The sequence below is a fragment of the Ixodes scapularis genome, unplaced genomic scaffold, assembly GCF_016920785.2.
Source record: "Ixodes scapularis isolate PalLabHiFi unplaced genomic scaffold, ASM1692078v2 ptg000324l_1___fragment_3__unscaffolded, whole genome shotgun sequence".
Taxonomy (NCBI): Eukaryota; Metazoa; Arthropoda; class Arachnida; order Ixodida; family Ixodidae; genus Ixodes; species Ixodes scapularis.
The window spans coordinates 180,147-206,749 of NW_024609968.1; the positions used below are offsets into that span (position 1 = coordinate 180,147).

Below are 26,603 nucleotides of genomic sequence, written 5' to 3' on the forward strand. Positions count from 1 at the left end.
CACGACAATCGTCAATTTAACCCATTAACCTACCTTCGGCATTTGCTCTCTTTTAGCGTATCTAGAAGCTTAAAATTCAAAACCAGTGCATATATCTCTAACAAAATGTATTCTGGCTAAAAGAAGGGTGAGAAGAGAACGCGACGTAAAAGAAATAAATATTAAAATGTTTTTTTTTTATGTATACGCAGTGCTGAAATATAACAAAAAGTGAAAACCTTCTCTGTTTCGTTAATTATTTCTCAGTACTCGTACATGATAAAGACACAATATTCGCTCAGCTTGGTAGGCAATAAAAGGTTTTACATGTGCTATTAATTTAAAAACGATAATAAACATAGTCGATTCAAAAAACAAAATCCGCAGTTTAAGTCACAGCTCTTCGCGGAGGCATGTTTGGGGATTTTTACAACAATTAGAGCTGCGAATAATACATAGTAGTTATAATGCCGTTTTACCTACTTGCATATATATCACAATAAAAAATATAGATGCTCTCTTTTGAATAATTTTAGAGTAGGAGTGATTCAGAAACGCCACACGACAATCGTCAAAGCCTCGTCGTTCTTTCCCGCTTCTTTGATATTTTTTTTTCTCAGAAACTAAACATGTCAGGACATTAAAATATAAAGGATTGTTCTTCTTGGAACATCTGCTACGTAATATAAAAATTTGAAGGAAAATAAAAAATTACGACTTCACCTCGTTGCCTGAATCCAAATGAAACCGCCCATATATATATATATATATATATATATATTACAAGAAGAGGAATGTTTTGTGTATAAACGAGATAAGGAAAGTTGCTGGAAGGACGACTGCAGATAGCGCAGATTTTTTGTAATAACCTGAGAGATGTGGCTATAGGAGAAAAGCTCACCGGAGATAAGCTCACCGGAGAAAAGCTCACCGCAAAACCGGCGGATGCGGAGAAAAGCTCACCGGTCATTGAGCGTATGCATGCGGAGAAAAGCTCACCGATTTCTTTTCTTCTTTTTATATGGAGGCTGCTGGATCATGCGTAACATATATCAATTTGTTATCATTAGAATTTGTCAGCTTTGTAAAACGAAAACTGTACTTTTTTGTATAATCTGTTAAGCTTATTGGGTATATTGCTTCCAAATTAATAATTGCGGGAAAGTGTTTTCTGTGGCTTAGCCTCTAGGCAACGAAAGCCTGACTGAAATCTTTGTGAACTTGAAGAACAGGAAAATGTTCGAAAACTGAATAATGTCTGCTTAAAACCTAAAAATAAAAACTGTAAATGCCAAAAATCCGAAAGTGCATGCGCAACAACGCGGTGCCTGAAATTCCATTTGAAGCTCTTGTTAACAACAGGATAAAATAGTCAGTAGGATATCGAGGCTTCTTTCTTTCACGGACATGCACGTTTTCTAGCCGTTCGCGCTGGTGTTTCCACACGTCGCCTTTGTGTGATAGTGCCCTCCTACGGTGAGCCCCCCATGACTTTCAGAGCTGCACACTGGCACCGTTGTTGCTCGTGACCTACGTATATGAGAGGTAGTGTTCTGTAAGGTAGCAAACAAAGCGAGTTGTTAAAAATTATACATATGAAAACCGCTCAAACGACGACGACGGAGTGAAGACAACAAACACGACAGGACGAGGCTGTTCTCGCAACTAAAGTTTTGCTACTGAAATTAACAGAAAGAAAACAGCGTAGCCGACACTGATTACATCAAGAAACACCTACTTATTTAGTAGGCACCCCACAATATTTGGAGCATACATTAACGATTCACAAACTGCTATTCCTATTTGCTCGCAAAGAACAAACATCTTTATTTGACAGAGCTACCGACGTCGCACTGTCAGTTATGAATAAATTGTTGTCTTTTTTTACCGGTGCATGATGTTCTCACTTTATAATTGCGGCTTCATTAATATACAGAATGGGTGATTACCAATTTCTGAGGAATTAGTAAATATGCCCAATAAACTTCAAGAATATTACAAAAAAGAGAACATATTTTATTGAAGTGACGAATGCGAATTGAGTTAAATTCATGCACGCCAGAGAAAAGGCCGGTAGTTGCCTAACGCAAATCGGTCGCTCTTTTTGAACACAGGCACTACTCGCACTATTAACCAGTCATTTGGCAGAGTGCCCGAGGAAAAGGAAACGCGAAAAATGACTGTTAGAAAACGTTCCAGCATTTCAGCATACCGATGCAAAAACACGTTGGGAATCTTATCAGGACCACAAGTGGTTTTTGCTTTTAAATTTAACAACATCGAAAATACTCCCTCGTAAGATATAAAATCGGCGTGCTTGAAGGATGGCGCACTTTTGGCTTGGTTGATAACGTCATGATTGAAAAAAAAAAACGACTAAAAGTAGACGCTGGAGTGCTGCGCAATTTCACTCTGGTCAGTAACCAATGCGCCATTAACCTTGATTTGATCGATCAGCTTTTTCTTGCCACGGAGATAATTCCAATACTTCTGGGCATCATTGGTTATGAAGCTTGTTAGTCTTGAAGGTGAACATTTCGGCAGACGTCTGCCTGGTTGGGTTAAATGTTATAAATGAATAAAGGGCAAACGCCAGCCAATCCCTAGAAGATCGTGGGGTCCCAACGTTTTGGTGCCGGCTCGGCACCTTCTTCAGGGGGGCTATTTAAAGGAGAAGCAGCTTCTTTCTTTTCTTCTGCGGTGAATGTAGGGCAGTATCTTCGTCTTTTACGGTGGTTAGTTTTCAAACCAGGTGCGGTACCTTCGTTTTCTTCGAAGTTGGTTATTTACACACGAAGATCAGCATCTTCGTTTTCCTCTATGGTAGTGGCCTGTTTCTTTGGTGTCTTCTCTAAGTGTCGTAGTCCACTGACGTATGCTGAGGGCAAGGTGCCGGAGGATCGATTAATATTTCCTGGTGTGGTCTGTATGCGCCATGACTCAATAAAGAGCCGTTGCCGCTAGTTGGTTTCTACATCCAGGATTCGTGTATTTTCAAAGTCGATGCGGTGGTCATTGTCCTCGCAGTGTTCCGCAACAGCGCTACGCTCTCGATCAAATTTCCGTACGTCATTCTTATGTTGGCGGACTCTTTCCTTGAGGTTTTTTGTTTCGCCGACGTATGAAGCGGAACACTCAGCACAGGGAATCTGGTACACAATGCCTTGTGCTTTTTCTCTCGCTGGATGGTTTTCCGGACGAGGCATTAGGTGCCCAAGTGTCGAAACAGGTTTGTGAGCCACCTGAATATCTTCTTTGGCCAGCGTACGAGCCAGAGTTTCGCTAGTTCCCTTTATATAAGGTACACATACGCGGATGTTAGCGCGGGACTGCGTGCTATTCTGTGGGTGCTCAAGACTGCGACCAAGACGACGGGCAACACGGCTCATGAAGCTGTTGGTGTAGTCATTCTTTTTGAGGTCGGCCGATGACAGCCTGTTCTTCACTTTCTTTATCTTTCTTAGAGGAGCAGATGTTCCGAGCTCTGGACAACAGGGTCGAAACCACCGACGCCTTGTGACTCGAAGGGTGGTATGAGTCATACCGAAGGTACGTCCAGTGTGGGTCGCCTTTCTGTATACAGTGAACTCCATGTCTTCACCTACTCGCTTGACAAGCACGTCCAGAAACGGCAAGGTGCCGTTTTTTTCAAGCTCTAATGTAAACTGGATGGCTGGCTCGATGGTGGTATGAGTCAAACGTTCGGTTTGACTCATACCACCCTTCGAGCCACAAGGCGTCGGTGGTTGCGACCCTGTTGTCCAGAGGTCGGAACATCTGCTCCTCAAAGAAAGATAAGAAAGATAAAGAAAGTGAAGAACAGGCTGTCATCGGCCGACCTCAAATAGAATGGCTACACCAACAGCTTCATCAGCCGTGTTGCCCGTCGTCTTGGTCGCAGTCTTGAGCACCCACAGAACAGCACGCAGTCCCGCCCTAACATCCTCGTCTGTGTACCTTATATAAAGGGAACTAGCGAAACTCTGGCTCGTACGCTGGCCAAAGAAGGTATTCAGGTGGCTCACAAACCTGTTTCGACACTTGGGCGCCTAATGTCTCGTCCGAAAGACCGTCCAGCGAGAGAAAAAGCACAAGGCATTGTGTACCAGATTCCCCGTGCTGAGTGTTCCGCTTCATACGTCGGCGAAACAAAAAACCTCAAGGAAAGAGTCCGCCAACATAAGAATGACGTGCGGAAATTTGATCGAGAGCGTAGCGCTGTTGCGGAACACTGCGAGGACAATGACCACCGCATCGACTTTGAAAATACACGAATCCTGGATGTAGAAACCAACTGGCGGCAACGGCTCTTTATTGAGTCATGGCGCATACAGACCACACCAGGAAATATTAATCGATCCTCCGGCACCTTGCCCTCAGCATACGTCAGTGGACTACGACACTTAGAAAAGACACCAAATAAACAGGCACCAAATAAACCATAGAGGAAAACGAAGATGCTGATCTTCGTTTGTAAATAACTAACTTCGAAGAAAACGAAGGTACCGCACCTGGTTTGAAAACTAACTACCGTAAAAATCGAAGATACTGCCCTACATTCATCGCAGAAGAAAAGAAAGAAGCTGCTTCTCCTTTAAATAGCCCCCTGAAGAAGGTGCCGAGCCGGCACCGAAACGTTGGGACCCTACGATCTTTTAGGGATTGGTTGGCGTTTGCCCCTTATTCATTTAAAAAAAGCTTGTTAGTGTATTGGAAAAGTAAAATTCCTTGGCGGTGTTGAACTTGGGTGGAAAGTTCGTCAATCAATTCTTGAATCCACCCTTGATTACTGTTTTTTTTTATTTTCTTTAGTCGCTTAATTCTACGCTTAAGACGAATAACTCCCCGGTTAATCCAGGCATTTGTTTTACCAATGCGCTTGTGTTTGGTTGGAACAAAGTTATCTAGGCAATAAGTAGACATTGACTTAAAATTATTACAAAGGACGTTTACATCAGAATCTTGAAAGTTATCCAAACAGAGCTTTAAATAATATAGAACACTTTCATCATTGGCACGCGAAAAGCTTTTAACAGTGATAAAAGTACATTTATTTTTTTCTGACTGTTTGATTAGAGAGCAACTAAAAGACACAAGTTTATGATCAGAGATACCTTGTTCAACTGTTACCTCGTAGTCACTTACGCAACGACTAATAAATACAAGGTCTAAAATTGAGCTCCTAGAACCTTGCTCACGTGTCACATTATTCACAACTTAAACTAAGTCATGGGAAAATATAATATCAAAAAATAAGCTCAGCATTTTGGGAATGTTCAGAAGATAAATGTGACCAGTCAATATTTGGGAGATTGAAATCACCAACCACAAGAAACCTAGAGTTACGATGAGCAGACATGTGGTTCTATAGTTTACACAAAAAATCAAGGGGGGAATTCGGAGGCCTGTAGACAGCGTATAAAATAAGTGTTTCCCCAACAGTTCACTTTCAAACATAAACTTTCGTGATCGTCAATTTGGTTCAAAAGTACTGCACCAATGCCATTCTTGAGTATAACCACGTCACCACCCCCACGGAAAAGACGGTCTCTGCGGAACTGTTTGTAGGAATCGGATACGATGCTATAGTCCATAATGCTGTCCTGAAGCCAGGTTTCAGTAATAACTGCTATTTGGGGGTCGTGGGTGAGCAATAAAAATTCAAGCTGCTCCACTTTGTTTACTATACTTTGGGCATTTAAATTCAGAAGCCGTAGTTGCTTTCTTACAACACTGGCTTCTCGTCATTCAACGGGTTCAGGTTGTATGAAAGAAGGGAGTTTCACCCGCTCATTGGTCAATTCATCCCACACGTAGGATTCATTGTTTACCCAAAGTTTATCGTTCATGAGCGATACTCTTTTTCCCGCAGTCTTGTCAGCTTTGCATTTCGGCGGCCGCTTCTCGCGGCTAACTGCCAGTCTTCGTCAGTATATACGAGGCTATGGCTAAATAAACAGCAAAGATAAGAAGGCTACGTCCCCAAACGCATGACTTGATTATTTCGGACACACGCGAACTCCTTATCAGACACCTCCAGCGAAGGAGCGCTGACACAGACATGGTTGCCATGCGATCTCAGAAGGAAGGCTTGACAGGGAGTGTCCAGTAGCGGCGGAGTGCTCTCTTATTCTGCCATTGATACACCTCCCCGTCTGGCCTACTTATATCCTCCAAGGTATGTATCCTCTCACAGGGCAGGGGAATTTCATACATCATATCAGTGGCACATTCGGGAAACTGAGTTGTGTGGCGCTTTCTGAATATTCCTTCTGTCGCTATCGGCTCATTCGAGCTTCCTTTTATACAGGTTGACTATACCCGTTTTCACACCAAGAACCATAGCAAAAGAAAAAAACGGTTCCCCACGGAGCGTTACTAATTTCCTCCTTTATGTGCAGAATTAAGAGATATGTACGTGAATTTTAGATCCTATTTATGTTATCTTATCAAGACGTACGCGCTCCAAACGCCAAAAGCATTGTGATTTCTTCCGACAACCAAATATCGTAATAACATCGTCGCGCGAGGCGTATAAACAACGCGCCGAACTTGCTTTTTTCTTGAGGTGAAAACGTGTATAGTTTATTCGGTGCAGTAAAGACAACCGCGGTATACGGAACAAATCAGCCACTTTCTTTAGGTTGCGTGACAATTTATGTTTGTGGGGTAGGGCCACATGTATGCCCTTCCTCCTGAGTGCACTTTCTGGCTGCTCATCACGGATTTCCTTATTTTCTTATCTTTTTTTGCGATGATTTCTGACACGTCACACAGAACTTGGGGAAAAAACCCGCAACGTCCAGTCTCTTGAGCTGAGTTGAGCACTTCACCAGGTTGGAGTGAGTGGAGCCAAACGGTAGCATCTCTTTCTTGGACTGCCCCGCAGACATGTTCGTTTCCAAAATAAAGCCCCATATCCAGAAACTGCAAAGCTTGCCGTTTAATGAGTAAAGCTCAGCTCAAACGCTCGTGAAAAGCTTCATCAGCCCAGAAATCACTCCGTCAGTCAACTCCACATAATTAGACACCAACACTCAAAAATCGTCAACGTATCTAAATACTTTTAGGTTGTCTGTTTCTTCCATTTTTCTTTTCTTCTGAAATTGCCTCGTTAGACAGAAGCCGAGAAAAATGTCGCATAGAACTAGTGCAGGATGCCCTCGATCCAGGTGCCACGCTTTTGCCAATACAGTTCTCCCTCGAAAAAAACCACGGTAGAGCCGATGTAATGAGGTAACAGCTGCCAAACACCTTCTACCGTGAGGCTGAAAAGGAAGTTCCCCACTTTCTTTAATGCGAAGTTTAACAACGCCAGCAGTTGTTTGTGCGCAATTGAGTAGAATAAATCCTCTACAATAGAAAACCGACTTGCTCCTTTCATGACTCCTCCCTATAGAAAATTTATAATTTCCTCAGAATTTATCACTAGAACAAGGTCAGCCTTTATTATTGACGTTTCGAGGAGAGATTTATCGTCCTTCAAGTTTGGAGGTTTGGAATTTGCCAATTCAATAGTTGTATGCCATAGTTTCTCCTGGTTCTAGCTTTTACAAAACGTCTGTGTCTAAAAGTGTAGTGTTTATCAGTATAAAAGGAAAATTCCCGGCCGGCATTTAGTTCCCAAAAAATTATTTCACACAATCGCTGGTCATATAGGGCTTTACTATTCAGTATACAATTTAATTTAAAGTGGGAAGGAACATGATCAAAGCTCGATAAGTATTGAAGAAACCGCACGGCTTTTTTCTGCATTAGGTACAGCCTTTAAATATCATATATAGATGTAACGCCCAGACAAGTAAACAATAACGCAGTCGCGAATGAACAGTAGCGAAATAAAGCTGACGTTTTAGCCGCGTAGGAAGTAATGTTCGAAGATCTCTTTGGTGAGGGCCGTTCAGCACCTTCCTAGTGTAACAGACACGCCGCGTTGAGCGGCATAGAGACAAATGGCGCCCTGGTGGAAGCGTTACGTTCTAATAAATTCGATAACTGTAACGTCGTTACAGTTAGCTTTTAGATTTAAGTGCAAAAATATTGCAAACAAGACCACCAAATCGTTTCGCAACTCGTGAGAGCCCCAAGTCCTGGTACCGGAAGGGCACACCAAGAACTGCTGCAGAAAACGTCTGGGGCAGGAGGGGAAAAAAATAAAAAATATAAAGAAACTAAATTTTGGGTAACCCTGCTTGGCCAAGCTGGTACCGCCAACTGGAAGGATGGAGACGTTTGTGTCCGTACAAGTCGTGTATGAGATAGATCGCCCACAGCACACGCAGATGTAGCAAAGCGCGGCATCTATAAAGCGTTTTGCTTTTCTTCGTCTGACGAAGGGAGCGAGTGTTTTTTGCAGAGGACAGCTTCTGGTGATTGTCGCCCCAGACGCCCGCAGGCTTACGATACAACTGATTTTTCAAACCTATAGTCTTCTTGCCGCCAAGCATAGTTTCCTTCCCCTCTCATTTGAATCGTCCAACTCCCAGATGCACTCTTGCGGGGTGTCGACTCCAGGCCCACTTTCTCTCTTATACGATCGTGTGCGCAACAAAGACGAGGACAAAAGCAGAGAAGGGTACACAACAAGGCGCAACTTTCAACTGAATTTTATTGAAAACGTGTTCCGGTATATATATAGTCTCAACCATCGTTACAATGACAACAAAAAAAGACAAAAGTATAGGAAGAAAAACACCATGACAGAGCATAACTGGGAAACAACACTATCTTGTTCTCAGGAAAAACAATTCCTTCTCCGATAATGCGATCGACGGCATAGCAACACACATGTCTCCTAAATAATCAATGTGCTCGGCTTCTATGATTTCGCGTGTTACCGCTGACTTGCATTTCCCAATTTTTACACATTCATCCAACAGTGGGGTACAACCGCATGTCCTGCAATGCAAGTCAAGAAAGCCACCGTTCTTTTTTTGCACGTTGTTATTGTGCTTGCGAAGGCGATCATTTATGCAGCGCCCCGTCTGCCCGACGTAGTGGCTGCCACAGGACAACGGAATGCGGTAAACCACGCCATCTGTACAGTCGACAAGTTTCGTTCTGTGCTTCTTTTCACAACCGTGTTTGGCACGCACGCCAGGCTTTGATAGTTTGCACAGTTCCATGAGCTTATTGGGCGCAGAAAACACTACCTTTACATTGGATCGCATTGCTATTTTCTTTAGATTGTGCGACACTCGGTGTACATACGGAATCACAACAACTTTTCCTTTTTGTCTTACCGGCTGGCTCTCGTTGTTTTCTACGAGACAGCGCTTTCTTAGAAGGCCTTCCGCGACCGCAACAAGAAGGTGTTTTGGATACCCAGCTGCGAGCAAGCGCAAAACTTGCTGATTAAAACCCTGGGGGATCAAATCCTCACAGGACTTTTTTAGTACATTGGTGAAACACAGGTTAACAATACTCCTTTTGACTAGCTTCGAGTGGGCTGAATGAAAGGGAAGTAACGGCTTATTCGCACGTGGCTCATAGCACCAACAGATGTGGTCGTTGAGAAAGGAAACGCTCTGAGGGCGTTTTCGGTCGATGTGAAAGACCTTTATTACTCCCTCCCACATTCCGGCTTGCTGTTGTGTGTGGAGGAGTGCATCGACAAGTTTGGAGTAATAGCCTTTCAAAATGAGCTAGGGATATCAAGCAGCGGTTTTTTAGAATTACTTAGTTTCTATCTTCGAACAACTTTTATTCAGTGGGGAGGCAAGCCTTACTTGCAAAAACAGGGCATATGCATCGGCTCGTGTATCGCGCCTGTTCTAAGCGATATATATTTAGCACAACTTGACAGTACTCTTAACAGCCGGCTTCAGGGATCAAAGGTAAAAAAAGTTTTTAGGTACGTAGATGACTTTTTAGTTTTCATCGCATCTGACACAAACGCTTTTGAAGCAGAGGCTGTCAAAACCCTGACCACTTTTAAGGAATGTTTTGGCCCCCTCGAGGTCACGCATGAGATACCTGTGAACAACACTATTCGCTTCCTTGACATCAGATTTTTATTTCTCAACGACCACATCTGTTGGTGCTATGAGCCACGTGCGAATAAGCCGTTACTTCCCTTTCATTCAGCCCACTCGAAGCTAGTCAAAAGGAGTATTGTTAACCTGTGTTTCACCAATGTACTAAAAAAGTCCTGTGAGCATTTGATCCCCCAGGGTTTTAATCAGCAAGTTTTGCGCTTGCTCGCAGCTGGGTATCCAAAACACCTTCTTGTTGCGGTCGCGGAAGGCCTTCTAAGAAAGCGCTGTCTCGTAGAAAACAATGAGAGCCAGCCGGTAAGACAAAAAGGAAAAGTTGTTGTGATTCCGTATGTACACCGAGTGTCGCACAATCTAAAGAAAATAGCAATGCGATCCAATGTAAAGGTAGTGTTTTCTGCGCCCAATAAGCTCATGGAACTGTGCAAACTATCAAAGCCTGGCGTGCGTGCCAAACACGGTTGTGAAAAGAAGCACAGAACGAAATTTGTCGACTGTACAGATGGCGTGGTTTACCGCATTCCGTTGTCCTGTGGCAGCCACTACGTCGGGCAGACGGGGCGCTGCATAAATGATCGCCTTCGCGAGCACAATAACAACGTGCAAAAAAAGAACGGTGGCTTTCTTGACTTGCATTGCAGGACATGCGGTTGTACCCCACTGTTGGATGAATGTGTAAAAATTGGGAAATGCAAGTCAGCGGTAACACGCGAAATCATAGAAGCCGAGCACATTGATTATTTAGGAGACGTGTGTGTTGCTATGCCGTCGATCGCATTATCGGAGAAGGAATTGTTTTTCCTGAGAACGAGATAGTGTTGTTTCCCAGTTATGCTCTGTCATGGTGTTTTTCTTCCTATACTTTTGTCTTTTTTTGTTGTCATTGTAACGATGGTTGAGACTATATATATACCGGAACACGTTTTCAATAAAATTCAGTTGAAAGTTGCGCCTTGTTGTGTCCCCTTCTCTGCTTTTGTCCTCGTTTTTGTTGCGCACACGATTGTATAAGATGTCAAACCAACTCGCCCAAACAACCACTCTTCTTGAATCCACTTTCTCTCCCTTCCTTTTTTTTTTTTTTCAATCTAATATTCGGCCTCACATCCCGTCTCACCCAGCTCTTGTCCCTCAATCGAGTCGACCCGTCACTTGAGAGAGAATATTCGCTCGAAACGCCTGTGTCGCTCTGTTTGTTTGTTTTCTTGAAATTGATTTTGTTTAAGACGTATTTTAATGATTTTTGCACCACCTTGACCTTACGTCATTTGTGGTGAAGATGAGGGGTGAGAGATAGGTAATACGATGAGGATGAAATGTTTAAAAATAGTGCCGGATACCGGTTTCTTGAATGAACTTAAGCAGAGAGTCCAGCGCAATCTTCCTGTGCTGTATGTCGCCCCCTGGTCGCGTCCACTGTACGAAAGTTTTGGGTCGATGACAAGCGGGGAGGTCGTATATGGTGGCCCGCCTTGAGAGTACAGTGTCTCTGCATTCCCAGAGAAGATGAATTATAGTTGCTGGACTCTTGATCCCGCATCGAGTGCAGTCACCGTCGATAACCGGCCCGGGGTCATCGGGATGTCGGGCTCGCCTGGCTCTGTCCAGCTTAGCCTGCAGGGCAGGCGTTATTGCCGTGTTGGTGCGGATCCGGCGCAGAATAACGCGGTCGCTCCGGCTGTTTTTGGCAGGTAATTAGCCGTCCGGATCTTGAGGGACCAGATCTTTCAGTGTCTTGCGCCTCCTCGTCCTTCCCAGGGATAGGAACTCGTCGGGGTCGAAGGGGAGGACATTATTTTCGCCTTCTTGACTTTGTTCCTGTTGCTCCTGGTGTGGTCTCGCAGGCGCAACCTCAAGCGCCGTTCTGGCAGCATTGTTGGCCTCTTCGTTGCCATATCTGCCGGAGTGTCCCGGCACCCATCCAATTCGAAGAACGCGTCCTTCATCTGCAAATTGCTGGCCTAATTCTCGCAACTGCCGGACGTTGTTACTATAGGTGTCAACCTTGTGGCATTCTGCGTGTGCCTCCCTACTATCAGTGAATACCCATACGTGTTTGTAGAGGGCTTCTGTCTTGTTGCAGTGTGTGGCCGCTTGTTTGGCTCCTGCCAGTATAGCTTGTAGCTCGGCTTCCTTGAGGCTTTGGCTGCCTGTCATCTGGGAGTTTAACATGAACCATCCAATGGCTCCTTGTCCGTCTCCTCGTAGTGCAGCATCTGTATATACGTACAAGTTGGTGAAATCCCTGCTGTACTCTCGAACAATGTCAAAGTGATCCATGACTCTTTGGAACCGCCGCTTTTCGTGGTCCTTCCCCATGTTGCAAGCCAGTGGGGCAAATGTAGTAAGCTGCATGGTTGTATCTTCGAGGCTTCGGTTTGGGAGCGTCGGAAGGTGATCCGTTGCGTAACCAATATGTCGCAATATGGCTCTTCCCGCTTCTGTGGTCTTGAGTCGGTCCAGTTGCGCGTCCTTGAGTGCGTCTGCCCGCTCCTTGAGAGTATTGAGCTTAGAGTGAATGTGCAGGCCTTCGATTTTTGCGAATTGTGGAAGTCCGCTGATTGCTCTCATAGCTTCCCTGTTGAGCCTTTCAAGTTTTAGGACTTGTGTTTGCGTAAATCTATTGTAATTATATGCATAGAGCGCTTTCGAAGTCAGAAGCGCCAGGGCTAGGGTACGTGTTACACTTTCTGTGGCTCCCCATTTCTTCGTGGCCACTCTTCTGGTTAAGTGCAGTGTGCTCTTCCAGGTTTTCGTTACCCTCTTCATCCAGGTATGGGGCCTTCCGTATTGATCGAGGAATAGTCCGAGAATCCTCAAACTTTCAACTCTCTGTATTTCATCTCCCTTCATGGTAAGGCGTATGTTCTGTGTTTCTGTCTGGGATTGAATGTGTCGGTTGCCCACCACTATGTATGATGTCTTATTTGGTGCTGCAGACATGCCTACGGAATTTAGAAACTCCACGATGGTGTCCAGTGCCTCTTGTAGTACCTTTTCTTGTCTTCCGACCGCTCCGCCTTTGGTTCAGATTGTGATATCATCTGCATAGATAGTGAAGCAGAGGTCTTGGATCCGGGCCAGGCGAGGCGGGAGATCGGCCATGACTAGGTTGAACAGCGTAGGTGAAAGGACTGCACCATGAGGGACTCTGACCCCATTTGGTGTTTCTAGACCTGCGGTGTTTCCCACTTTGACTGTAAATTTCCGTCCCTCCAAGAAGGATTTTATGAAGTTGAGTGGTGCTCCTTGGATACCATGGGCGACTGCGCTGTCGATTATTGACTTGTGTGGTACGGAGTCAAACGCTTTTTTGACATCTACTGCTACAACGATGCGTGGATCAACTTTGGAAGGTGTTTCCAGCACATTTGTGTAGATCATCAAAAGACTATCTTGAGTTCCGAGGTGTCTTCGGAAGCCTGTTTGCGTGTGGAGAAATGTGCCATTGTTCTCTAGAATGTGCTGAATTCTGTATAACGCCATTCTTTCTGTGAGCTTGCTGAAATTCGAGGTGAGTGAAATGGGCCTCATATTAGCAAGCGACGTTGTGGGCGTGCCTGGTTTAGGAATCGGGATGACCCAGGACGTCTTCCACTCTTCTGGAACTTGACCTGTGGTCCAGATTTAGTTGATCCATGTTAAGAGCTCCTCTGAATGTTCGTCTGGCAGATTCCTAAGGAGAGCATAGGTAATGCCGTCTGGGCCTGGTGTGCTCTTGGTTTTGCATTGCCTTAGGGCCGAGATCAGCTCCCCCATAGTAAAGGGGGCGCTGGCAGGATCCCCTGGAGCACAGTATTGACACTTGTAAGTCTCTCGTGTGGCGGGTGTTGCGGGTTGTGGGAAGAAGAGTTGTCCTGTTTCTGCTGCCACTTGGTCTTCTGAAACTCGCAGTGCCAGCGCGATGTTTTGTGCTGCAGTCCCGCTTTTTTTTTCGGCCTTGCATAGCTTGGAACGTCCTCCACATCTTGTCAAGGCCCGTCCTACCGTTGAACGAGTCACAGTGGTCTTGCCATTGCTGCCTAGCAAGTTGGTTGGCGTACCTCTTCGCTGTCGCCGTCGCCAGATTGAGCTTTGCCCTCAATGCTGGTGGTTTGCCCTCATTCTTATATCTTTCCAGAGCTTCAATTCGGGAGGCCCATAGGTTGAGAAGGTGTGAATCCGGTGTCGGGTCGTCTTCCTTGACCTTTATGACTTGAGTGGCTTCCTTGAGTGCTGCCTGTAACCTTTCTGTGAACCCGCTCTCGGTCAGCCCTTGAGTTAAAGCTTCCCTGAATTCGTCCCATTTCACTCGTTTGTGTACCCGCCTCTTTACGCCGGTTGAGAAATGGGTCAGTCTTACGGTGATTGGTAGATGGTCACTGCCCATACAGTCTTTTGGAAGTTGCCACTCGAGTTCGATATTCCGAGTTGCCCAAGTGAGGTCGGGTGTGGTGTCCTTCTGCTTTGCGTGCATACCTATTCGCGTAGGCATGTCTACGTCGTTCGCGAGTCTAAAACGGTTCAGTGTCATTGCTTTAGCTATTTTCTCGCCTTTGGGTGAGTCACGGGAGTATGCCTACATGGTGTGCGTCGCATTGAAGTCCCCACCCACAATGATTGGTACCTTCCCTGCTGCAAGTTTCAGGTGGGGGATCCAAGCGGTCGCATTGCTGCGTACGTTATATCCCGGACGCTCATAAACCGACACCACCACCAACCAACGAGCACCGATTTTCACCAGCACTGCTACAATTTCGTGATATTTGTTGCACCATTGCGACATGTCGATCTGGTCTTGCGGTAGGTTATCATCTACGAACACTGCTGCTTGTCCTTTAGCTACCGGCACGTTCGGCGTATCAGACCCCCTGCGCGGTCTTCCCCGTTTCTTGTACCGTATGGTCGGAGTCATATATACGTTATACCCCGCTATTTTTTGTTCTACACCCCCTACCTCCTGCAGCAGGAAGGCTACTGGTTTCTCTATAGTTAAAACACGTTTGTTAAGTTCAGTCACTTTTCCCGAAAGTCCGTGACAGTTCCATTGAACAAAACATGGCGGCCTCGGGGCTTGGCCCCGATTTGAAGCCCTGTTATTAGTTGAAGCCCTGTTGGCTGTCGTGGCTCATCCTGTTGGTGCTTGACCAGTTTGGTTTGCTACTATTTTCTTGTCCTTGATTGATTTGATTTGCTATATTTTCAGTGCCACACAAACAGCTATACGCCTTCTTAGTGGTGCGCTACGTCGAAATAAAAGGAATTCGGATCTCAAGAACAAATGTTGACATGTCAGAACGAAAGGAAGACATCGATGCACTTTCTAAATGTTCGTTCGCATCCAAAAATATCAATACCAAGTTCATCTAAGTTGGATTCGAATTTGTTAAAAACCAGCTGCAGTCGGGTAACAGGGTCAGCGTTGTGTAAAATAGAAGGATAGAACAATGAGCGTATGCGAATAGACCGCTGAGGAACACGCAAATATACACTGTTTAATAACGCTGTGCATTCAACAACACCATTAACAACTTTACGCAAGAACATGAAATCACGCGTCATTCGCCTATTACACAAGGAACGTAAGCCAATTTGTTTACATATTCTCTCATAGTCATAAAATACCTTGGACTGCAAGTAACGATCATAAAAGACACGTATAAATTTTCTTTGCACTCGCTCAATACTAGATGAGTTACATTCTCCAATGCTGTTCCATACAACTGAAGAAAACTCGAGGCGGCTTAGCAGAAGAGAGCGAAATAACATTAAAAAACACTGTGGATTTCTAAAATTTCTCGATATACGCGTTATGATACCAAAAACATTTAGAGACGAGTTTACAATATTCATGACGTGATGATTAAACGAAATTTCAGTGTCTAAATATTGTCACGGGTGGTGAGTCGTGACCAATAAACAAGAAATAAACAGAAATAAATAAACGTTTGGTGTGGCGAACTTGTGCCAAAAATAAAGAAGGAAACAGAAGAAAGCAGAGCGTCGCGGGCGTCGAAGTCGCCGTGTCAGCAGAATCGAGCGCTGGGGCGAGACTGACCCCTGCTGGCCAGGCGGAGCCGCTTTTGTACACACGTGGGCTTCTGGAGCATTCGATGTAGAAGGTTCGACGCGTAGAACATTCCAACCTCGAATCAGCTAGACGGTTCTTGAATTCACTAGGACATCACATTACAGTGTAAACAAAAATGCGTAGCCGCGGCCAGGAATCGAACCCTTGCCATTCGCGTGGGAAGCAAGCGCGATAACCGTTAGGCCACGCGCGCGCTGCCTGTTTGCCCAGCTGCGCGCGCGGCAATATACACCCAAATCCCTAATCAGAGATGCACGACTGAAAACAGTTGTGTCTAAAGCAATGCAAGATTGCAAAATGTCACGTTTCCTGCTGAGAGAAATAATTTTTTGTTTTCGATTCGTTCAATACAAGGCCATTGGTCAAGCACTGCAAAGATATAGAGCATACGTCACGCTGAAGTAAACCACAGTCCTCCACAGTATTTGTCCGTCGATACAATTTTATGTCGTCGGCAAATAACAACATTTTTGAGTATTTCACACAAGATGTGAGGTCATTTACGAAAATTAAAAAGAGAAGAGGCCCAAGATTGCTTCCCTGTGGGACGCCCGACGTAGCCAAAAAAGGATTCGATACGCAACTGGACACACGTACCAAGTTCTCGCGTTTAGACAAATAACTCTCAAAAAGCTTGCAATACTTTGGGCATAAACCATACATATCTAACTTGGCCAATAAATGCCGGTGATCCACTTTGTCAAACGCCTTCGTCATGTCAAAGTAGACCATATCAGCTTGCTCCCGGTTATGAACAATGGGCACAACATTATGCAGAAAAGAACACAAATTCGTCTCCACCGAACGACCTTTTAAAAATCCGTGCTGTTCGGGTACAATTTTGTGACGAAAATACGCAAATAGACGATTGTGTAGTATTATTTCGAAAACTTTTGACAATGTGCAGCGCAGTGACACAGGTCGATAATTGTTCACTTTAATTCGGTCACCCGACTTAAACACTGGAATAACAAGAGAACTCTTCCACGTTGTCGGGAATACACCCGATTCCAGAGATAAGTTAAAAATGTGATGTAAAACGGGACAAATCGTTTCCGCACAGCCTTTCACTATAAAACTCGGGATCCCATCTATTTCCACAGATAACTTCGGCTTTAGCCTTTGAACAGCCTCCATGGCTTCGCACTCAGTTATCGAATTGCAAGACAAAAAGTCGCCGCCTCTGATGTCCGGACTTGTCAAAGCTATGTCAGCGGCAGAAAAACAATCACTAAAATGCCTCGCAAACACGTTTGCTACCAAAGTTGATTCCGAACAATAACCATTGTCATCTCGCAGTACAATTGAGAAAGGAGTACTGCTTTTATTTATCTTTTTTACGAACTTCCAAAGGTCGTTCGGTTGCTTAAGAATGCTTGCTCATCAGCATTTTCCTGCTTTTGTTTATCGTTCTTATAGAGCTGCTTCGCCAACGCTCGACATTGACTAAACATTTCATGCCATTTTGGCAGTCTTGTCTTTTTAAAAAGACGATGATAATGCAGCTTTCTTCTTAAGCAATGCCTGAGTGACTTCGAAAAGCACGGAGGATGCTTAGTTTTTCTAGAAATGTTTTGGGTATATACGAGTCTAAAGCTTGTTTTAGTGTTTCCGTTAGTTTGTTGGTACATGGACTCAACACACGTATCTCCTAGAACAATGCTCCAATCAAACTCTTTAAGATAACGGTACAGATTGTAATAATCGCCTTGTGGGTAACAAAACCACGACTGCTCATAAAAATCTGCCCTTTTGGCTTGGAGATGAAAGGATACTACAAACGGCTTGTGGTAGTCGTCCACGCGGGAGAGTGGCTCATCTGCGGTGCAAATGTCGATTGCTGACGTAGCCAGGGCTAAGTCTAGTACACTTCCAGAGCAGTTTGGCACACTATTGTACTGCTGAAAGCCATTAAAATGTACAAAGTCTAGGAGACAGTTTGTTTTTACTTTTGTGTTCGTGTTGTTCGCTGACGAAAAACCAGTCTCCCAGTCGAACCCCGGTAAGTTAAAATCACCATAGATATGTACATTGAAGTTAGAAAAATCTACCTTATTTCCAAGAAAATTAATATGTCCGCAAAAAAAAACTTTGATCAGATAGGGGGGGAAAGTAGAAATTACCAATCAAGAAATTCAATCCATCATTTGTCATAATTTCAAGCCATACACAATCTGAATACATTTCTAAATCGCCCCTTCTGCGAACATTTAAACGTTTATCTACTGCAGTTAAGACACCGCCACCATATCTTTGGCCAGTAAAATTATAGTCACGGTCGCGCCTAAACACATTGTACTTGAGAGGAAAATACTGACTACTCGATATGGCCGTCAGCAAGCCACGTTTCTGTTAGACAGATTATTCTGTACGGGCACATAATCACTTCGGATATAAATTCAACTGCTTTCGTTCTTAGCCCCCGAACATTTTGGTAATACAGTGCACACTCTTCACTCATGGCTTTCCGTCTCTTTCCCCAGTGTACCGAAAAATTGCCTTAAAAGGCAACCAACAGGCCAGATTGCTGCCACGTTGATTGTATCAAAATCGTCCCAATCAACCGAGATGTGGAACGAAGCGTAACCATCGAACTTTGATGATGGCTTCGTGCATACAGCAGGTTTTTTGTCAATTACAGTTGTTAGTAATTCCGTTAGGTCATCTGACGTCGTTGCGGGGTGTAGTCTAGTTACAAAAAGTGCCTTAGTCCTCGGTGGTCGAGGCACGGACGAGATCTTACTTTCAGTGTTGGCTCCCGTGGTGGGCTTGGCCCTCCTTTTCTTGACGAGAGTGTAGCCATCCTTGTCGGTAGATTGACGATTTCCTCTGCTGAAACTTGGAACAATGAGCGGACAGCCTCATGCAGAATTGGTGTTATCATGGCTTTAAGCTCCTTTTGCACGATCTCTCTGACCACGCTCATGATGGTGTTCTGGAGATCGGCCTTGATGCTGGCGATCATTCCCTCCATAGAAGTCTTGAATTCCGTCCGTGTTACCAATGCTTGCTCTCTATCTGAGCTTGCCTGGGATATGTTTGTCGCCGTGTATGTGGCTTGGTGTTGTAGTGGCTCGGAATGCCGTTCGGTTGTTGTTTCCATCTGCCCTCGAGTCGGTACTCGTGACCTGGACCCCATGAGAGCTGCTTTCATGGTTTAAATCATGCGTGGAATATCTTCGTCCTCTCTCTCTTCTATTGTATTTGTTGCGGGTGCTATCGCCGTCTTTGGAAGCGCTGGGAAGTGCCCCTCAGTCTTTGGCGGCGGGGTTGGCTTGGGAATCTCTTCTCCCTTGGGTAGTTGCGCAGCACGGTCCCGTTGCGTGCTTTCATTTCATCCCTCGGCCCAGTGTCCGAAGACCGTCTTGATCGAGGTGCCTTACGACTGTCGAGTCTGGGTTTCGCCCTCGCTTTTCCCTTCTGTCGAGTCTGTTCGTTGGCCTCCCTCCATTTGGGGCAGGAAGAATCCGTGGCCAGGTGGGCCCCCTTGCAGTTCTTACACTGCGGGGAGGTGTCCATGCAGCCATCTTCTCCGTGCGTGTGTTCCCTTCCACAGTCCGGGCATGTCTGTCTTCTTCGTTAGGGCAGATGTCCGCTTTGTGTTTGATAGCATGACAACGCGTGCACACCACTGCGCGGGGTCTGTGTGCACATACTTGCCTCATGCAATCGTAGTATGTGACATATCTTGGGGTTCTTTTACCCTCGAATGTGATTAGGGCTGTCTTACTGTTCTTGCCCATCGGTCTTGCTTCCAGGATCCAGTGTGTAGTGCTGACCAGGTTCGGTAGCAGGTTTTCTGGGTCGTCAGTTGGGTCGATTCCGTAAATTACCCCTCTGACCTGGTTTCCATTTAGTTAGAGGTATGTGGAAACTGGAATTTCCTTGTCTGGTGTTCGTATCGTCTTCAGCTTTAAGAAGTGTTCCGCAAGGTGTGGCAACCAGGTGTCCACCGCAATGGTATTAGTGACCTCTTGGATCCTAATTCGATAGCACCTTTCGTATTTGGAATGGTTGTCAATAGATTTTGCTAGGGAAGTCTTGAGATCTTTTGGCGACAACTCTGTCACACGCACTCGCTCACGCGGTCTTAAAATGACTGTGTCGTGTTTGTCACCATCACCTCCCGGCTGTTTCTTCATGGGTGTCGGCGCTTGAAATTGAAAGACCGCCCTTAGCCGGTACCAGGGGCACTTGCAATCAATTGATTAATAGATATTCACGTCGTCGGTTTTCCGGGTGGTTTCTTCTATTTCGGGTGGTGAGATGGAGGAGCACAAGCGTGTTCGATCTGGTTAGGAAGTGTCGGAGAAAAGATCGCTAGCCGTTTGGAACACTACACGCAGTGGTCATTTGTACCTTGATCAGTGCTTATTTTGTCGGAGGAATGTTACCGCAACATTGCTCTCCAAATGTTTCATGAAAGATTCTGCGTGCGCGGTAAAAACTGATTCGACCGACGAGTGGATTGGAGTGACATTAGAAAACATCTACAAGCTCATTGCAAGGAACGACATATTATTATTGACTTCATATTTGCACGATTTTTATTGCTTCTATCCGATTTCGCGTCATCAAAGAAACTCGAACTTAGAATTGGCTGATTGTGAACTGGCACAATGATGAGATATATACGAGATCTGGACGCCCGCTGTTGTGTTCGTGAATGCCTTATGGTGGTCGAAGTTTCTTGAAGTCCTTCATGAACCAGGTATGTGCTATGTTAAAAATTTGAAAAAGCTTAAGTCGCCCGTAACGTTCCAAAGAAGAGACTATAAATTTGTTTATCATTTAGTGGATTTACTCGGATACCACTTCAAATTATTATCTTGTTCACAGAGCCATTCATGGTAAAAATCAAAATAGGAAGAACCAAACATGTTAATATTGATTATTAAGAAAGTCTTAGTTTCTCAAAATAATCACTCACTACCGTGAACAACACAATGTCTTATAAGAAATCTATGTCAATTTAGAGGCATACAAAGGAACGTTACTTTTGAATGCTTCCTCGTGTTTCTTTGTGAAGTAACGACGAAGTAACTCCGTTACTTTAGCGATACAACTGCAACTGTAACAAGTTCCTCTTTCAATTTCGTAACTGTAACTGTAACAGGGTTACTTTTTTGCCTGAGTAACTAACACTGTTACATTTAAGCAGTAACGTGCCCATGACTGCAACTGGGCCAGTTCTTCTGATACCACGATGCAGGCGAGTGCGCACCGAGTTGCTCGCTAAAACGAGCCTTGGAGTCCTCACAAGCAAATAAACAAAAGGCTATACCGAAGCTACACCGGCTACAGATAAAAGCAACGGCTAAACACGCCAATCACCAGCCGAAGTAGCGGCGGTAGCGGTTTAAATTAACGCACTTTACACTGCTCGACCGCGCAACGGGTGCGCCCGTCCGGACCAGGGGACAAAAAAACATCAAAGAGAACAACCATGAAGTCACGGCCCAACGTTGCTTTTGCGATCGGTAACCAGCTGACGACCCGCTAAGGAGCAGCGGGTCCAAGGACGTTGAGCGGGTCGCATTTTTATTATCGGCATTAGTTGAGAATGCGGCGTCCCCTTGACGTAATATGTTGGCTGGGGCGCATATTTTGTCACTTAAGCGATACCAATCATTTATTTCGTTTTGAGTTTTGGCCGGATTGTCCCTTTTAGCACTTTCCCGTTCCCTCTGATTTTCTGAGTAGTGAAGGTCGGGTCTGGTGTTGTGTCTCCATGTTTCGTATTGGTGGCGTATCTTGTGTTGACCGGTTAGTCGTTAATTAAAATTATGTTTGCTCTTTCGTATGTTTCCACTAATTTCTGTCCTCTTATAGAGGTTGTTATCTAGTTCCATTCCGTGTTCGGAGCGTTGAAATTGCCTTATTTAGTATATGCATGAATAGTCGTCTTCGTCGTTTTTATGGGTTCGTGGTCTGGTATACGTGTTCACTAGTATGATTCTTTTGTCGTCTACCTCCGCTCGGACTGGTACGAATTCTTGGGAGCTATTGAACCACTTCCTGGTGTCTATCTGTGTGACGGGCAACTCCTTGACAGGGTATACACCGGGCATACGCTTTTAGCACTACCTTGCCCCTCTGTTTGTATTGGATAGGCGGTACGATAAATTTCTTGTATCCACTTAATGTGTCTGTGTCACTCTTCGTTTCTTGTATTACTATGATATCGTTTGGGTTTTGTGCTTCTGTTTTCAGCCCCCTACAATTCCATTGTAGGAGTGTTAAGGGGCCGCTCTTCTTTGACTTTTTCCAGTGAAATGCAGCTCCAGATAACCTCATTGATCGCGCCAGTGTGCCAGTGGTGTTCTCTCGCCGTAAGACTCCACAAGAGCTCGACTCTAACCAAACGCAGGTATTTCAACGGGCCTTTAGGTGTACATCGATGGTGAAGGGTGCATTCTAAGGTTGTGACTCCTGCGGTGCTACAGGACGGCCATCCAGTTGTAGCAGTATAACAGTGCATGATTACGTTACAAAGATAATTGCACGTGGTAGATTTAGTGACCTGCAATTCGTGACTGTGGTATCCAATCAAGGTTTTGATCGAAGCATTGAACAATAGGGACAATTCAACACCTGTGGGTTACTGAGCTCCTCAGATTCATTCCATAAAATACAGGGGAAGGAGGAGAGGAATATTTGGCTGAGGAACGCTCTTTAGCAACCATTCAACGTTTCGGCCGGGAGTGAGGGTAGGTAAATAGGACAGGTTCGTTTTCATTTAAAGGTCTAACATGTTTCGTGTGAACCGAAGGCAGAAAGAGATTTCCCGTTGTCGCTTCGAACCGATGTCAGAAGTTAAACAAATTTAAACGATAGTATGTACTATTACCAGTGTTGCTCGTGATTTTATTGTTTCCTTTTCACGGAGATTGCTCGCAACGCACCTTTGAAGCTATTATTCAGGAACGTCACAGACGGAACTGCTATAGATGTCTTTAGTTCGTCTGTTAGAACGAATACAGCAAAACAAAGGACGTACAATAACTTGTATACAGGTGTTAAAAACGAAATAGGAAATAAATAAAAGTGTAACTAATATTTATTTTTTAAGAAATACGCTACTTTAAAAGACATTTTAAAGCAATCTTCGGAACTTTGAGGCAATATATAATTTATTTGAACTTGTTCGCCTACACGAAAGAAACTACTACAAGACAGCGTTCGTTTATAGTTACGCACCAATATATGTTTAATGGGCTAGCGTTTAGCCGGTGTAGTTTCATCTCGCCATTCAAACTTAATGCAAACATGGGATGCAAGCAATTTCGACGGTGCATCTAACAATGAACCTATCTTTTTCTTTAGAACGGCTCATTTAATACTATTTAGATGTTATATCATTCATCTCAGAAACTCAGTTGGCATTATCACTCGGTTTTGGTTGTCTGCAGCGCAGCACGAAAAACATACTAAAGAATACGTCATGGTTAAGTACTCTATTGCAACATTTGTTAATATTGAGCCGACTAGCAGCGTTGCGGTGAAGCTAGCATACCGGTCCCGAAGACAAAGAGTCAAGCCAAAATGCTACTAATTTATCCAGTTGCCCGAGAATCAAACAAAAAATTAACCAATATTTATGTTTTTCGACTCCGCATCTTAATGCAAATCACCACAAAAATAAGAATTGAAAGAAAAATGAATGTTTAGAAGAAATATACATCAAATATATCTAAAAATGTTAGGCTTTCTAAACTTTGACGCAAAAAAGGGCTTTCTTAGCTTAGGGATTTCCCACAACCTAAAGGCTCTCGCAAAAAAGTTCGGCGTGGACGTAGTTTTCTCTTCAGATTTCAAAATGAGCAGGTTGACGCCCTTTCTATCAGACCACAGGGGCAGTCAGAAGGCCCCACCGGGAACCTTCAGTTCCTTGCAAAGAGAGTGTAGTATATGAGATTGCGTTGTCATGTGGATTTAGGTACGTGGGACAAACTTCAAGATGCGTCAATGACAGGTTACTAGAACACAAGAGAAATGTACGCACGCATGCGCCGAACTCTGAAATAGCAAAGCACATAGAGGAATGCAATAATTGTAATGCGCATTGGTCAGAGACAGAAGTTCTGCATAAAGAGCGAAACGACATTAAGAGGGTCGTTAAAGAAACAATAAAAATAAGTTTTATTGGAAACTGCATAAGCCAAGCATCACTGCAACTTGGACGCAACTCCAAAAAGTTTCTCAGACTTTGAACGAACGCATTCGGTTCACGAGGGAAGGGGGGAGAGACAATGTATATGTGTATACACATCTATAAATTTTTTTTTATGTGCTTCTAATCGCGGTTTTGAGATCACTTGGGTGTGTTTTCCAAGAAAAAGGTGTTCTCTTTGTGGTCTCTTTATGTCTGGGATCGTCGCCCCGGTTTAGAGGCCACCTGTGTGTGTGTGTGTGTTTGTGGGTTTTTTTGTGTGCGCTTTGACGCGATTGTTAGGATAATTCGGGACATATCTCTCTCCAGGTCACTGCGATGTTCCGCAGTGTCTCATTGTTAAGTCCTCGTCTCATGTGTGGGTTGTTTTGTATCTTTTGCACGTGTTCCATCCGGTTCGAAATGTCTGCAACAAAGGAGTTTATCTGTAGAAGTGGTTGGGAAAAAGTTCTGTGGGTACTTAAAGGCTGTTTGAGAAATAAACCAGTTAGCTGAGTTTGAGACGTTCTCTGTGTCTGTTCCTTCTACCGAAAGTTCTTCCGATTTCTTTCACCGCAGTCTCAGGTGTAATACGACATGATTTCTTAGCTAGTTGTGGCATGCAAAAAGCAAACAAACAATTACCTGATATTTATGTCCGGTGTTTGTCATTCTTATGAGGAACGAACACAAGTTACACGGAAATAAAAAAACAGCTTCCAGAAAATATATTTTAAAAATATAAAAAGATTAGGTTTTTAACAAATTTGGAGCAGAATAGAATTAATTTTAAAGAAGTTCCCTACACGAGCAATATATCATCAAATAGTTCATGCATAAAGAGCTTACTTAATCGGGTCGCACGTTTGCGGTTATGTAAACTAAAACCCATAAAAAATCGAAACTAGCCAGTACATTTGTATAAAATACTTCGTAAAGTTCTACATATTAAAAATATTAGCAGCCCAACTATGTTGAAAGTTCGTCAACGACCAAATTCGCAAAAAAAAAAAGAAATCCATCTTTTAACGTAATCCACCAAGGGGCACTTCAAGATTATTGGTATAAAAGTCTTAGGTATTAATTTTTTATGGTAATTTTTGTTTATCAAGGGAGTTAAGCCATCATATATATTCCTTTCGAAGACACCACCCGAAAGGTTTGATCGAATTCAAAAGAAAATCATCCATATGGTAAATATTTATCTTGTCTGAAAACTTCACCAACTTATGTTGTATGCACAAAGAACATTCGTCAATAAAAAATTTAAAAAAAGCTGCCAGAGAAAAAAAAGCATCGACCACCCACTCTTCTATTCAAAAGGGCGAAATTTGAAACTCTCCAAATATGACAATATTTGCTTTCAGTACGGGAGACGACAAACTCTTGAGATCCAAAACCTAAATACAAACCAGAAAGAACGAGGCTGTCACTTGGATTAAATATTCGCCTGACGTTTTCGCTCTGCTTTGCAGTTACGTTCTCAGCTAACAAACACGCGTTTTGAAAATGCTTGCATCTCTCGTCACAGTCCTGGTCGTTCTTCCTATGCCAGTTGCACCGGTGGGCTCCACTAGAAACAGTGTTCATCTTCTGCTTTCGAATGACATAGACGTCGACATTCTCTGCGCAAGTGGGGACATGGACAGCTTTTTCTTTCTGCGGAGAATCGGAACCATTTTCACAGCGAGCTACTGGTGCGGCTCTTGGTCAGTTTACCTGAAGCACCTCCGTGACAGCATTGGATATAGCAGAAAGGCGGTGGTTGTCATTCCAGAGTCCTTATGGGACGGCAGCCTTTCACGGTTACTCTCTTCCCACGACTTTTCCAGTTGGCTTTTTCTCTCTAAGACAAAATGTTTGTCATGCGTTCGGGCTCGTGGGCACCCAAGCCAATATTTTTACAATCAACCCACGAATGTAGAAAGCCACGGCATCTTACAGAGCTCAGCGTGGAACTGCACCACCAGCAGCTACATTAACCTGAATAACACTTCAGCCATGCAGGAGCAAAGCTTCTCTGCTGCCCAAACCTGGAATTCGCTTAAAAATCAAAGTTTCATACTTGGTTGTCTGAAGCCTCTGAGTGCCGACAGGAACGTAAACATCATATTAGACATTTTGGAGTGGCTTGGTGTCGATTGCAGAACAGTGATGGTGAACAGCGAGAACTGGATTTCAGAAGTCAGAGAGCGAAGGATAGACATTATGGTCGACCGTATTGCCTGCACCGTAGAGCGCTGGCGACTGGTCCACTTTCCCGGCATCTTCTATTACGGAAGAATCGTCTTCTACACGGTCCGTAAGCCTTCACGCCTGGCAGATGAGTTCCTGCGAGAAGCACCGACAACCTTCTTCGCCCTTTTGTTCCTCTCGATGGTGGCCTGCGCATTCATCTTCTGTCTCA

At 44.3% G+C, this 26,603-nt stretch overlaps 2 pseudogenes; both read right to left on the reverse strand.

Moving 5' to 3' along the window:
• Nucleotides 1–11,669: 11,669 nt before the first annotated feature.
• LOC120843010 lies at nt 11,670–14,487 on the reverse strand (annotated as a pseudogene).
• A 45-nt stretch (nt 14,488–14,532) lies between these two features.
• On the reverse strand, nt 14,533–26,316 carry LOC115321252 (annotated as a pseudogene).
• Nucleotides 26,317–26,603: the final 287 nt, after the last annotated feature.